General features: G+C 27.1%; 1 protein-coding gene across 3 annotated transcripts in view; it reads right to left on the reverse strand.

The window, feature by feature from the left end:
* Nucleotides 1-493: 493 nt before the first annotated feature.
* Nucleotides 494-16093, reverse strand: part of LOC132946180 (prolactin-releasing peptide receptor-like) — a 223072-nt gene continuing 207472 nt past the window's right edge. For all 3 annotated transcript variants that reach the window (XM_061016039.1, XM_061016041.1, XM_061016040.1), the window contains one exon: nt 494-1199. The gene's annotated coding sequence lies outside the window, so the exon portion shown is untranslated. The remainder of the gene's footprint in view (nt 1200-16093) is intronic.

Genomic DNA, 16093 nt, shown 5'->3' on the forward strand with positions numbered 1-16093 from the left:
CTTATTAATAACAATGATATGTAATGTATTTAACCGTTTTTAGTATCGTGGTAATTAAGCTCATCCCGTTTTTAAATATAAATAAATAGGCAATCGAGAAGACGCATATTGAATATGCTAATCAAGTGGTAGTAAAGACTGCATATGGTCATGGATTTGAAAAAAAATAAATACAGTCAGGGATAACAGAAATGTACCTGCCATAAAATGTTTAATGTTTTTTATCGTTAATTTCGTTGAGAAAAAAAAAACTTTCATGTAAATTAAACTAAAAAAGAGCTCTCTATAAATCAAATCTGTCTCGAGACTGTATATTTTCTAAGAATATTTTAGATATACCACGTTGTATTTCGTGTATTTCGTTGTTGTAAGAAGTATTCTCGCTGTAGTAATTATGCAGTTCTTGACAATGAAGAGTACACATAATTTGGTGAATTGAAAACAACATTTTATTTTGTATATATAAAAAATATGGTTACATTGCCGTGCTTGAAAAAAAAAAAAAAAAAGGCGGAGGATAAATTATATTAATCAACAATAGTTTGTACGACACAAAACATGTGGGCTCATTACATGAATTGCGTGGCACAAACATATTAGGTAACAAAAATTAAGAAATATAAAACAAAAGTCGAATCACATTATACACTACAACAATTATTGTTTTGCTTAAAATTATTTTAAAAACATAGTTACAACTTAAAAATTAGTTTTATCATTTTTTTTCTCTTATTTACGCTAGGTGTATTATAATATTATATATTATATTCATACAAATACGTTTGAACAATATTAAATCTTAACACTACAACTATGAATATTTTAAAAGCACATAACTATAGTAAAATTATTAACATTTTAATTTACTAAACACATTATTAGGTATGAAGAATAATAGTAATATATATATATATGTATACACAACAGTATTATATTATATTGGTAGAAAGTGGTAATAAATATACTTTCATTTATACACATCACATGCACAGTTAATTGATCAAAACGCTATACATATTACATTTAAGTATAATTTTGAATAAGAATTATGAATAGTAAATTTAGTATTAACATTTTAATTACATCTATATAATGTTTCTTAGGCAACTATTAGTCTTATATTTTTGGGCTAGGCGTAAAGTAGTTTGTGGCGGAAATTGCAATCGTATTGAATCATCATTAGTGTCTTGATAAATGTTCTGTAAAAAAAAAAAAAACACAATCATTTTGAAAATAACCATAGAACGAACGAAAACTTTTTCATTTGGTTTTCATAATCTTATACTACATATTTTATACTTTAAAAGTTCCACGTTCTCGTATAAAATAAATATTGAGTGAGACAATGAAATAGTTTGAACTTTATTATCAAATACTTTTATAAAATAATATTTGAATAGGTTTTCTATATTCTTCATTTTATCTCATCAATTGAAGTATTAAACTCTAAATTGTATGGGTTTCATAATAGCCTTTATATATTTTACTTGCGGTCTTAAAGGTACAGCGACACAGCGCAATCGTTATAGTTTTCGTATCAGAGTAGGTATTTTATTAGTAAGTTGATAAATTAATAGATTGGGGACCAAGTAATTAGTTCGTAAGGGTTGATTAAACTTTATTATCTATTTTTCTACTTTTCTTTGGATTGGTTCTACTAAACGAATATTAGAAATGTTCAAATTATGATGTATTATAAATTAGAAAAATTATTTTAAACCCATAATTTATCAATTCTTTACTGCAACAAAGCCCGGATAATCCCTGGGCAAAATATACGCAATTCGACGCTCGGACAAGTATCATTTGACATTATTTATTAATTTTTCTTAATGCGATTCCGTTGTTTGTTCGAAAATCTTCGTATTTTTTTTTTTTATAGGGTTGGCCTGGAATGGATTTTCTTTGAGTAATAGCAACACTGTTTTTGTGTGTTCTTAATGTTGTGGAGGGATGGGGAGGAGTGTGAAGCAAGCGTGGTCGATTCTTTTGCTAACTGCTAACAGTAACGAGAACGTAATTTGTTACAACATTTGTGTTTATATTTTATTATCATTGTGGTGCGGGTCCTTTTGTTTGGATTTCGAGCCTAAGTACACGCAAATAATACACACCAAATAATACTTTTTGCTCAACACAAGCCGAAGGTCTGAATGTACGTTTTCACGCTTGAACAAACGATTTTAAATAAAATATCATCTATAGTATACATTGTATATGTCATAATATTATATTATTAACATCACAATATTGGACTTTGCTAATTTCCATCGTCTTTCCCGGTACGATATTGTAACATATCGCGTATATAAAATGAACCGCAAGTAGGAATACTATAAAAATATGACAAACATCTCTCAGATGTCAATGAAATATGTATTTACAACTAATTATAATTTAAATACATATATTATAGGTATTATTATTATTTTTTTTTTTTATTGGGTAACTCGCGGCAACATAGGCCATTGGGTGTGGGGTAAGGCACTGTAGGTTTTTAAATTGGGTAGGTTGGTACACGTGTGTGTTGTGTTTTGGCAGAATTTCTAATGGGGCACCCGTAGGTTTCTGCCGTGCCCCGGGTGGGGGGATGGCGGCACTTGTTCTCCGGACACCGTGACTTGCCCGAAGAAAAATGCCGCCCGCGGCCGAGGTATCGAACTCGGGTCGGCTGCGTCGCAGCCGACGTCTTAGTCCGCTTGACCACTCCGTCCCCTCTATAGGTATTATTGTAAGTATACGAATTGCACCTTAATTTTTAATTAGATGAACTACTGCGCGTAAACATACTGATAATTTATTATTTTTCTCTAAACTAAAAATTGTTGTATTACAATACTACATAATACGTGTTACCAGATGCTATGTTTCACTATGTTTGTAACTTATAGTTATTTATTTTATATTATTGATGCATCATTAAACAAGTTTCTGAGTATTCGTCTATCAAAAATGTACCATCAATGACAATATAATAATAAACTTAATCTTGTGAATTTTTGATTCAACAACGCATATTATGTTGAAATTAAAAAAAATTATTTTCTGCAAATAAAGACATTGAATCATATAATATGATAATATATGTTTGTGGTGGTCAGTGTTGTTGCGAGCCAAGTGAAATCGTTAAAATAATAATAATCGATATAATAGAATAACGATAGATCGATATAACGTAATAACATTTAAACGATGAACATGAATTTCGCGATTATCATAATATTGTTATATATTGTTTTGCAGTTCGGTTGCCATGGAAACTGTGACTTTTAGAAAGACATAAAAAGGATATTAAAAGAATTTATCGGGTGCAGAAAAATTGCGTGCAATGAACACGGGACTTGCGTTTCCCTATATAACAAAACGATCGTCCTATTGGTATAAAGTGGTATAATATATATATATATATATAAATTACTATGCACCGTGCTCGGCCGGCGTAGTCGTCGTCGGAGGAGGAGTTGCACAAATACCTACTCAGATTTCGCGACAATCGATATTATGCAAAATACGCGGCTGCACGGACCACAACAGTATAATAATATATATAATACGTATACATTATAAAGTGTACGGATTACTGTAATCCTGTAGATTTTGCGCCATAACTGAACGATATCGGTCACTTTTGGACCCCTGGGCTTTGTTCGTTATAACCGCGGGTCGTGCAGGCGACGACACCACGACACACTATACAACGGCGACGACCAGGACGATCTCAAAGTTTGCTTCCCCGCCGGGTTTTCCGGTTGAATCGATTTCAACTCGCTGCAATATTATATCACTGCAACACATAATATTATATTTCTGTATATTGTCATACGCGCTCAGCACACGGGTGCTGCGTAACTGTACATTGGTTTATAATAATATTCTTTTCGTCCGCGGAAACGCGGCGGCGCGCGAGAGGGACGGCGGAAGACTTCTTGTTTTATACATGTCAAAACACGCACTATACACCTACCTACAGGTTATTATACATCTTATATTTTATATTATAATATAATATCACAAGACAGTGTGTACTGACGGCAAACAAAATATATCAATTCTCGACCCGTGCGGGTGTGTGTAGAGCGCAGAATGTAGTGATTATATCAAGACGTGCGCAATTATGAAGATTCGCGTTTTATTGCCAAAAAAATAAACATATTATATGTATATCCACCGGCGTGACGCCAACGCTCCCCAGGGTTGTTTGTACTGCTGCTGTCTGTGTTTTCACATATTATTTTGTAATGCGCAGGTCGCGTCCCTGGTTTGTTTGTCAATTACGATTTTTGTTTGTTTTGTTTTTTTTTTATTATAATATACGAGAAATCCAGTAGTTCTTAGTAAAAACCATTTAGGTGTATTAAGTACGAATATTGCGAATATGAATTTAAATATTAGAACATGTATTCAAGATATTATTATTGCTAGTTTGTCAGTTGTAAAAAAACACGTCGGAAAATAAATATTTTTTAAAAACATGTATCAAAGTTATATTTTCCTATAAATCAATACAATATATTATAATATAACTTGATAAAAAATAAATTTCAGTATTCTATTAGAATTAATACTAAATAACATACCTATAATCTATACCAGAACTTAACACAAAATAATAATTAAAATAATTAGTCAGTATTATAAACATTTATATAAAAATTTTATTAGATACTAATGACGCTATTATATTTTGTATTTTTTATTTTTAATTATATTTCAAATTGAACTGATGGATTTGTTATTGTACTAAAAACATCATACTATATGCAATAGCTTAATCTACGAGAAAAATATTTTTAACGAGAGTAATAAGATTTATAAAATAATCATCATCTAATAAATTACTAATTCAATAAAGGTAAATGAGTCATATCCAAAGTAAATACTTGTGTTTTAAAAAAATAACACAATTGTAGTAAAATGAGGAATAGCATAATTAAAAAAAAAACCATCAAATTAGAATTATAGTAGCCCATACATAATAGTGTACTATATAATATGTCATGTACCTATAGTTTTATCTGATAATGATTTGTATTTAATTACAATTATTACTGTAAGTACAAATTAAGTAGAAATGTACTATATTATTAAGTACATAATACTAGGAAAATAAAAAATTGATATGGTAAGGAATTTAATATTCTAAACAATGAAATAGGTGATTATTTATAATATTTCAAAAACATATTTTACATATGGTTCAGGTATATTTTACTTGAATATTGAATCAAAGATACATTAATACATTTCAAATATGAAAATGTTCTATAAATTTAATTCATTTCTCAGTTATAAATTCACTTTAATAGCATATTAACAGTAATATTTGGATTTTTTTATGTCCTTGTCCCATAGTGAACTTCCATGTACAGCTGTGTCGTTTTCGTAATGTGAAATTTATTGTTTCCACATAATTAGAATACTTAGTATTATACTTCAACATTAAATTTGAGAATTATTACAGGAATAAAATAATAACTTCTTACAAGATGTGTCAGTATATTTTTAGAGTTTAATAGAAATTTAAAGTTCATTGTGATCACATAAAAAGCAATTATTGAATTTTCGTGATGTTTTTATTTTTTAATTTATTTTAATAGAAATAGTTGTCTGGAAACGTAAAAAATATATAAAATATATTTCATCTACTTTGTTAGATGTAGAAATTTTATTTCATTATAACTTTGCACAATATTGTGCTAAAGTGAAGAAAAAATTTACATTTAAACTACATTAATTATTACTTATTAGCATAATTTATCATTTATTTTCATGGCCAGATTAATTATTGTAGGTAAAATTAATATTCTTTTGTTCTTTCAAAACAATTATACAGTAGGTCATTTTTATTTTAATAATACTATAAGACTTAAAAATTATGAGTAGTAGAGTATATGGAATTCTTTATTTCTTTATTGTGTGATTTTTATTACTACCTACAACTAAAATGACTACAATTAAAAGTTTTGTGGTATTGCATTTTAATTTAACAATAAAGGGTTAATTATAATTGTTGTTATTTGTAATTCAATAATTATAGATAGGTACGCATTTGTTCTAAACAATATCACTCAACATAATGAACATTTTATATATTATGTATGTACACATTATATATATATTTTTAAGTGCACACACGTTTTTCTAAAATTATCTTTAACTTTAAATTATTAATTATGTTCTTTTAAATTTAAAGTCCTGTATATTTTATTTTTTGATATTTTGCAATATATTTACTTCATTTTTGTGTTTAAAATAAACTGTAATAAGCAACTGGGACAAAGTATTGCAATTAATAAAAATTCCCATACAATAAAAACAATTTTAAAATGTTATTGTTTGTTGATTGTTAACGTAGTAGCAAGGTAGTTGGCATGCATAAAACTATGATAGATGCGATGACAATATTGTACAACTCCTACTCACATATGCTATTAAATAGCCTACACAAGACGCCGTCTTAGAAAATAACCAAAACGGTTGTGGTTTTTATTTATATTTTTTTTCTTTACATAATCAGTTTTTTCTTTTAAAGAATAGTAGGATACTATAGGTAATGAAACTAAGTATAGGAGTGGTTTGATATGTAATTTACAATGTATTATAATAGTTGGTCAGGCTGTCTTTGAAGTGTTTTAGCCCGGTAAAAGCAGACAGCAGAATTTTTAAGAATTTTTATTTACACTCGCCATTGTTTACTATAGCAGAACTGTCTTTTTTCCTTTCTCAAACAAATGTGTCTTTCATGTTTTAGATGTGCTTTAAAGTATACATATATATTATTATGTAGCCGTTGTTAATGGGGGAAATTGTGTTTCGGAAGGTTTGCGTGTAGGGTCGAAAAATCGATATAAGTATACATGCATTAAATTCCCGCGGAGAGTGAGCTTTTCCGTGTTTCTCCAATATTTTATTCCTCCCCGAAGAGTATGGGGCATCCAACGAGGTTAACTTCCATCCTCCCTAGATCCTCTACTGTAACTGTCAAAATAAACACGGCCTTCACCTAAAATTAATTAATAAGTTTTCAAGTGCGCCTTGTGTGTGAATCCTAGTACCTATACAGGAGATTCAATAACCTGTAGTTTGTTTCAAATAAAACAGAGGCCAGAGTGTCTTGACCATAAAACAATGTCTGACGTATGTATTTTCGAGTGAAAGCGTACGTGCGATCGTGTGAGTATGCATGAGTTGTTCAAACAGTTTTAGTTCAATCGTGACTTGTGTTTAAATTATTGAAAAACCTTTACCGATTCAACTTCGAACGACATGTTCAAATTCATCCAAGCCACATATAATATAACGCATGGTATATATTGGCTATTTATGGCAATATTGTAAAATATTGTTTTTTGTTAAGTGACATTTTAAAAATGGCTGTAATATATATACGTTGAATTTGAATCATATAACAATAATAATAACACTAAACTTTGGTCAAGAAACTTCTCAAATAAAATACAATCGGAATTACTTATTCCGATTCTCAAAATAGTTTAATAGTGCATACCTTTTTGAGGAAAAAAAATAATATGGCGATAATAATACTTGCGATAATATTATTAAAAGTCAAGGTACAACATTTATTTCTTATGCGTATTTCGTTACTCCAACACAATAAATTCTTTCATTTAATATCCTGAAATAAAATTATTTGTACTGCATAGTCATATATTTTTATTGTATATAATTATAGTTACCTATTGAAATAGTTTAATCAGATTTAATATATTTATTGAGGTATAAAAGCTACTGGAAAGTGTCCTTTCACATTGCACATTTTTGTATTTATTCATTATGGATTTTGATTAAGAAATGATTGTATTAAAAGAAAATACCCAATTTATCTTCCTACAAGAATTATTTAATTTTAGGTTTTTAACACCTCTGTTAATATAATATTTTGTTTAACTATTAAATACAATAATTTATGTATTTTATTTAGTAACCTATATAATATTGAATTGTATATTATATCTGATATATTGGATACTGTATACACGCGTCAATAAATAGCAGTCAGCAGTCCCTCGCAGTGTTCACTTAAAACATTAATCATATAGATTTATTCAGAAAAAAATTTAAAAATGAGATTTCACGAGTCAGTTTTATTTATTGGCAAATCTCAAACAGTTTAAATGTATTGTCGTTTTAGTTTAAAAGTATATCATGATAAATATTAAAAAAAAAATGATGAACTTTTCTAAAGTAATAGGTTTTTGGAAAGTGGAGGGAAAGTAGTTATTTTTCATAGAACTTTTTGATTTATAAATCACGCCACGGGACTCGTGGAATGAAAAATGGCAACATCCATGATGGAATATTTAATGGTATATGATATTTAGCTGTTTTTATTATTTATTTAATCGATATTATGTACACATACTAATATAATAACTAGCTAAACTGGTTAGAATGATTTTGTGAAAAAAGCATAGTAATTTTAAAAAAAATTTTGAATACAGTTGAAACAAACCACAATTGTAAATAGTATAGGTACTTATTTCTGAATAAATTATGTATTACGTTTAGTAATCATGGAAAGTCATTATTTTCATTGGATTAAATATCAATTCGTATCAGACGTTCGTTTAGGTAATGTTTTAGTATGATTTTAATGCAAACTTAAAATTCAAATAACCACATTTTGTTTACAGAATATTATGAACATATTTTTTTTTGTGTAACTGATGAAAATAGATACTTCAAAGTAATTGGATTTGAAAACAAGATATGTTAAATGCTGTGAAATAGTAATATATAAATAAAATAAACAATGATGAATAATTAATGCACCCAAGAGGTTTTGTTTATATGATTAATATGAATTACTGTCACGCTTGGGTGTGATCATATATTACAATTAAATACAATTTTATGCATTCCTTTTATTTATAATAAATTATTATATAAGAACGTATCACATAAGTCGCGAAACACCCTCTCCATGTGCAGCAAATTAATTATATATTTTGAATAATTAAATCCGATTATTATTATTTTTATGCAATAAAATTGTTCACATTTGCCTAGTATACCCGCGATGATTAAATAACACCCTTTTCGTACATTTATTAGTTGAGTTTGGACATTTTGCCCTGTTTAATGGAACTATTTGCAGTTTGGACAAGTCGATAAATTGGAAAGTGTTCTAATTTACTTTATGAGTTTATAAGTAGTTTATCCTTTTGTTATCCTTTAGTTGATCTTTTTCAATTCATTGTACGACGAATTCTTTAATTGTAATTCCTTTAGATAATAGACTAAAGTACGATTATTTATTTTTATTTATTTATGAAATTTAGAGTTCAATACCTCAATACGAGAAACGGTGATACTTTTTTTTTTTAAAGAACCATTATCAAAACTAAAATTTCTTTAGACCTACAAAAAATATGTCACCTAACTATGATTTTCGTCTCTGTAATATTCCCGATCTTAGATTTAAGAAACTGATTGAACTACCTATACCCTTTTTAATTTAGTTATTATAACTGTGTATTAATGTTATTGTTGTTAATATTTTTGGCAATTTCCTTTATAATGCCTATAATAATTATGTCTTATATATATATATATATATATATATATATATATACATATTAACTACTATATATCGTGTAAATATTTTACTATTTTATTTATAAGTAAATATAATCACTAATCTGATGAAAAAAACACATTGAACCAATAAAGTCGAATTCGTTATTTTGCAAATAAATACAATTTGCTAAATACATTTCGTTTAACATTTTTAACCTTTACATTATAATAGAGTCTCATAAGTCATCATATAATGGGCGTATTGTGTGTGTGTTAGTTTTTTTTTGCCTTAACTTATTTGTGAAATATTTTAGGGGTCATCAACGTGACCACGAAAATATTGAAACATTATAAATTTGTTTTACAGTTGGCTTACCAAACCAATCCCTAGTATATAATATTATAGTTCACCGAACCAGAAACCATAAATATGGTGCAGAGATATCGATAAATAACCCCACCAATGACCGTGAATTGCGCAACAGGTAACCCGACTAAACACGTAATTAAATATTACAAACATTATGAATGGGTTTTCTTTTATTATGTGTTATAATATACTCTTTTTATGTTTCTTTGTTTCATAAATGTGTTTATATATTTTTAAGGTGTTCATTTTATTCAACTATTTATGCAGTGATGTTGAGAAAATAATATATTTTTTGCCGTTGTTCTTAACTATGAGGATTCTGTGAAGAAAAATTTTTTTTATTTTTATTTCTATGTGTAAACAGTAATAATGTATAAACTAAAAAACTAAAAAAACTTAAAAACCATTCATATAATTATACGGCTATATTATTATTATTCATATTAACATACTTATTACTTAGACACATAGTAGCTCACAATTTAATTCATCAGTTAATTAAGTTAAATAATGTTTAATACATTTCTAGTATAAATATTTATTTACCATTAGTAAGGTTTTGTTTTGTTTTTGTTAAAAGATAGCCTTTGTTCAAATTAATTATTTTAAAAAAGAGAAAAATGAATACCTACCACTTTGTAAATAATCCTTTTTAAGTTTCTTTGTCTCATTTTATGTCTTGTCTTTATTTAAATATTGTCTTTAACAACTTTTTTTTATTTAAAAATATTACATTTTTTTTTAAACTTGTTTTTATTTTTATTAGATTAAATTTGTAGTTATTAAATCTCTTTTATAAATCTTAAGTACTATATAGAAATTATACTTTAAAGTAATTAACATTAAAATTCTACATTTATAGTATTTAAAAAATTACATTTTTTGAATAATTTGATAAAAATGTCCCCCCTCCCATAAATACCTAGTGTGAACGATGAAATAATTTATTGGTCACTTAAACTATCTTAATTGTTGAACTGTAATAGTTTTAACTTGAAGCAATTTAATAAAAAAAAAAAAAAATGAAAAAAAAAATGTATTAGTTGGAGCACAAGCATAAAACGTAACGAGTTGAAGTGTATAGAACTCTGAACATTTCTAATTAAATTGTTTAACGTTAGTTAATATGTAGTGAAAAACGTTATTATGAAGGTCATTAATCAGAGCGTTGATATTATGTAGTCAAATTTAATTCTTTTGGACTGACAGAAGATTATCTTATTATCCTCATAATATTTATTTATTTTTATTATCAAGAACTATTATACAGAGCGGAGCCCAACGATACAAGAGTATAATTTTTTGTTATCTTGAATTAATTGCCTTAGTCCCTTCACGTTGCATAAGATCTTTTTCATTTTTTGTTCCATTTTCTTCATCTTACTACTTATTCAATGCTCCTTTATCCTGCCTCATGCGTTTAGAAAACGAGGACGCTACTTCTGAATTTTAATTGTAGTTTTTCTCTCTTACTTTATTTGCAATTATTTAATCATGTTTTCTCCTTTAAAATGTACCAGGTATCTTATTATCATTTTAAATCTCTTATTCAAGTTATTAATAATAATATCTTTATGGTTATTATTATTATGTCTACTAGCTATATTATTTTAAATTTTTTCATTGTAATTATCTTTTCTTTTGAAAACATTTATTTTCTTGTTGTTTTATTTTTTGTCTTGATTCAAAAAAAAATAAAAGTAATTTCCAGAAATGTTAATAAAATATTTACATTAGATTTTTTAGAAAAGATATAATTTTCCAAATATTGTGCTTGGAATATTTTAGACATAATTTGTTTTTCTTCAATTATTAAGGTAAAATGCTTGACAATTTAATAGATGTTATTCATCAATTGTATTAATTGTATCAATAGTATTCTAAAAATATCAAAAATAATTTATATGTTACTTAATTTTTTTAAGTCACTCGAAGGTCTAAATTTGAAGAAATTGGATAATATTTTAACGAAGAATTACTTATTCATATTCAATAAATCTATTATAGTGATCGAATCAATGTCGAATTACACTTAAAATCCACTATAAGCAAGCGTTCCTATTATTATATTTTATTTGTTTTTAATCATCAATTGGTATTAAGTTTTTAACAAACAATGCTTGAATACAATTAAAAATGTATTTGAATTATACAATTATTATTTAATTATGAGTAATATTACTATTCTTCGATATCGTACCTGTGCCACGAAATCTATAATATATAACTAAATATTATTAAATTATATTTGTTTTTGACTCATTGCAGTCGAGATCTCGAAACTTGCAATTTTCAAGGGAAATTACAGTAAATATTTAATCTGAATAAACATTATATTTAGTTATTAATATTCTTAAGTTTGTGGCAATTACCTTTAAAAATTATTTACATTCTTAGGTTCAAACATATTAAAATTTATAAAAATACATATAATTCGTTCAAAATCTTGACATAAATTGTATTTCAAAAAAAAATTTTATAATTCCATTAAGTTTACTTGAAGTTGATATTCAACGTATGATATTAAATTCAACTTTGTTATTAAATTAAAAAAAAATATATTATATTATTATGTTAAGTTTTGTCCCTTGTGGCTTATAAATCAATGATACGGGAAAAAGCTTTTTTATGCTTATTCATCAAATTAGTATAAGAGATAAAATTAAAATTAGAATCAATTAGTAATTAAAAACGTTCGGTGTCATCATATATTATATTATATAGTATAGTATGCTATGGAATTAATAATCAAACTTTTCAACCAGACAATATTAATTTGTTCACTGAAATTATTAATTACTCATAATATGGAATATAAATTTAATTAATGCATTACTGTAATATCCAACCAAAATATAACAAATTTTAAAAATAAAATGTTTTATTCATTTCTCTTTTAAAAAATTTAAATCATTTATCATTTTGTATTGGTATAATTCATACATAAATAAATAAGTATAAAATATGCATCATAAAATTGTGTCTGAAATCTGACAAAAACCTAATACAATTATGAATTTCTGGCTATTTTGGTTAATATAATTTAACTTTACGTTTTTTTTTCAGTTTATTATTATTTTCAGTTAACTTTTAGTTTTTATTAAATATTTTATTTCTAGAATTAACTTAATCATTAGGTATATATATTTAAATAAACTCTTACTGAAAAATATTATTAAAATCAAAATTAAAAATAAATAAATATATTAAAGAAAGTAAGGATAATAACTGCGTACTTTAAAATTATTTTTGAAGTAGGAAAAGTTGGGACAAAAAGTAAATACATTTTTAATGAAACCACTGATAAAAGTTAAAATTTTGTGCATACGGAGGATAATCGTTAATTTCTATTTAAAACTATGGCCAAAACTTTTAATCAAATGTCTAGATATGTCGAGGTTTCGATGTTAACGGACCTAGAAGAAGAATGGATGTGAGAAGAAATTACTCTGAACATTGAACAATATTTACAAATTGCTTGTTAATTTTATTACCTACTTCTAACTGTATTATGTCAAACAATATATTATTACAGATTAGTTTATTATTTGTATTAAGTCTTGTAACTAATCAAAGTAAACATAATTGGATATAGACGTTTAATTTTCAATGAGATCATTAATGACGGATTGCGCAGAAGTTTCGCTTTGATCTGTGGGTCAGCTTTTTAATACTACAAGATAATCACATTTTAACAAAGTTAAGCAATTTGTTTTTATATGCATATTACATAATAGTGTATACTTAAAGAATGTTTGAAATTAGTATTCAGATTGAAGATGATATTTAGTTTTTTTAATATGAGATGTTTAAATCCATTAACCATGCAATTTGCCGACAGAAACCAAAACATAACCAATGTCCAATAATGTTATAATTAATTGAATACTTCATTGAAAGATGAAATTTATAATTGAGTAAGTACCTAAATAATCTATTTTCTTTAATCTCTTCACTCTTGATTGTTGATGTCATGAACAGTATCATAACTACAATCAATTCACTGTGTATTAGTATTTAAATGAGTTGGTCATATCAAAAATAATAATATCATGTTTATAATAATATACATAATAATATTTTATGTTATAAGAGGTATTCATATTTAATGTTTTTGAAGTAATCATGAATGTTTGAAAATCCTTTCGAGCATTTATATGAAATTAATAAAACAATTTTCTTTTGTTAGGTACCTACCTACCTAAGCCTAATTGTTTCCATGTTTAAAAAACCATGCACACAAAAATAATTTTATAAAACCATGCATTGTGCGTTAAACGTTAATGCGTTGGGTACGTATATACGTGTAATTTAGCAGTTATAAATTATTTGGTTTTCATAATTTTAATTAAGAACATACAACAATATAGTTGAATAATAATATGTGATATTAATTAATAATTACAGTTGGTATAATAATATTATTAGTATTTTTATTTACTGAATTTTTTTGTTTTTTTGTTTTCTGATAACAATAATATTTCATAAAACCCTGCCCTGTTTATTAAGTTAATTAATGAACGAGTTTTCATTATTTTATTTAATATGTATATTGATTTTAATGGTATTAAGCGTTTGTATGACTACCTATATGTGTTTAATTATTTTGAAAACAAAATTAATTTTGTGTCAAATGCCAAGTGTGGAAAACAAAAACTATACAATATTCAATACAATGGCATTTGAACAATGTTTTTGAAACTTTTGCCATAGATGAATAAAATATTAGTCAGACGTGTGAATTCCTTCACACATCGTATACGAGTATAGTAATATAAACGCGAGGAATATCTTAACTGTGTCATTTATGAATAAACTATACAGTTCAAACGATGTACTTAACCGTTTTTTTTATTGGTTATATCACGACGAAAAATACATTTATGATCTGTTGCGGACGGGGGGGGGGGGGGGGGAAGTAGTGTTAAAAGAGACGCTTATTACCCATTTTGTACGATACGTTGTAGGTTTTGATAAGGACAGACTTTGAATCACATAATAATAAAATGTACCCGTACTCCGTGTAGACAGGTGTAGCGTATAACTTTTCACGACGACGTCATCCATACAATCATTATAATATTACACAATGATTTGACTACAAATATATGAATAAGCGCGATATGGCGTTTTCAAGGATTACGATCGTTCGGAACACTCGTTTTAAATTGTTATTTTACTGTGGCGCAGAGCCAAATTTGTATATAATTGTTGTGGGGCGACGAGGTACACGCGTAATATCGATACGTATAGACATAGATTTGTTGTACCTGGTCAATTTGGACTTTTTGCTCGTTCGAAAAGTGTTCCAAATGAAAAAAATTAACGCGTTGTGGAACTGTCTGTATTTACAAGACGTATTGCGGGATAAATAAACGACATTTTCGTCAGCTGTTTGTGTCACAAGCATATTATTATAAAATAACGATTGCGGTGCATATATATTTATAACGACAGTTCTTGTAAGTCAAAATGAAAATACGTCTTTAAGCTGAAATACACTTTCGTACTTTCCACCTTGGGTCTCTACTTGGCAGAAGGAATAGGGCTATTGTTCACCACGCCTAATTAAGTGGTTAAGCGAACCACCGAGTCATTTGTTTCGTTTGAACGTGGAGCAGTTTACATCGGCGGACACAGGTAGCAAGGAGGTACACCGCGATTGCCTAGCTGAGGGTTACACGATTTAACACCGTAGTCGTCTAATGACGTCGGCAGTAGCGGTTACCCATCGCACCACATTTCTATTATGTTATTATACTTACACACACACACCCAAAATGTATAAACTGTTCGTATACAGGGTGATTATTTTATCGTGGTCCATGCAAAATCTTAGAAAATACAAGTGAACTTGATTTTTGTTTATTATTCATTTTAAGATCGAATACTGATTACTTGCTATAGAAATATTACGTGTTGAAGTATGTACCTATGTTTTTAATGCATGTCAGAAAAAAAATAATTTAAAAGTTAAAAGTGTTTCCTAAGATATTGTAAGATAAAATGAAATCCTCCTGTAAAATTAATTTAAATTGCAGTTGGTAATAAATACCTTGGCGTGGAGTCGTTTTGTATTACGCGATATAATCGCTTGAATTATAAATTAAAATATCATAATACTCGTAAACGATGCGTATAGTAAAAATCCATGACACTGCACATAGGTACAGGATATATGAA

This window comes from Metopolophium dirhodum, chromosome 6 (assembly GCF_019925205.1).
Source record: "Metopolophium dirhodum isolate CAU chromosome 6, ASM1992520v1, whole genome shotgun sequence".
NCBI lineage: Eukaryota > Metazoa > Arthropoda > Insecta > Hemiptera > Aphididae > Metopolophium > Metopolophium dirhodum.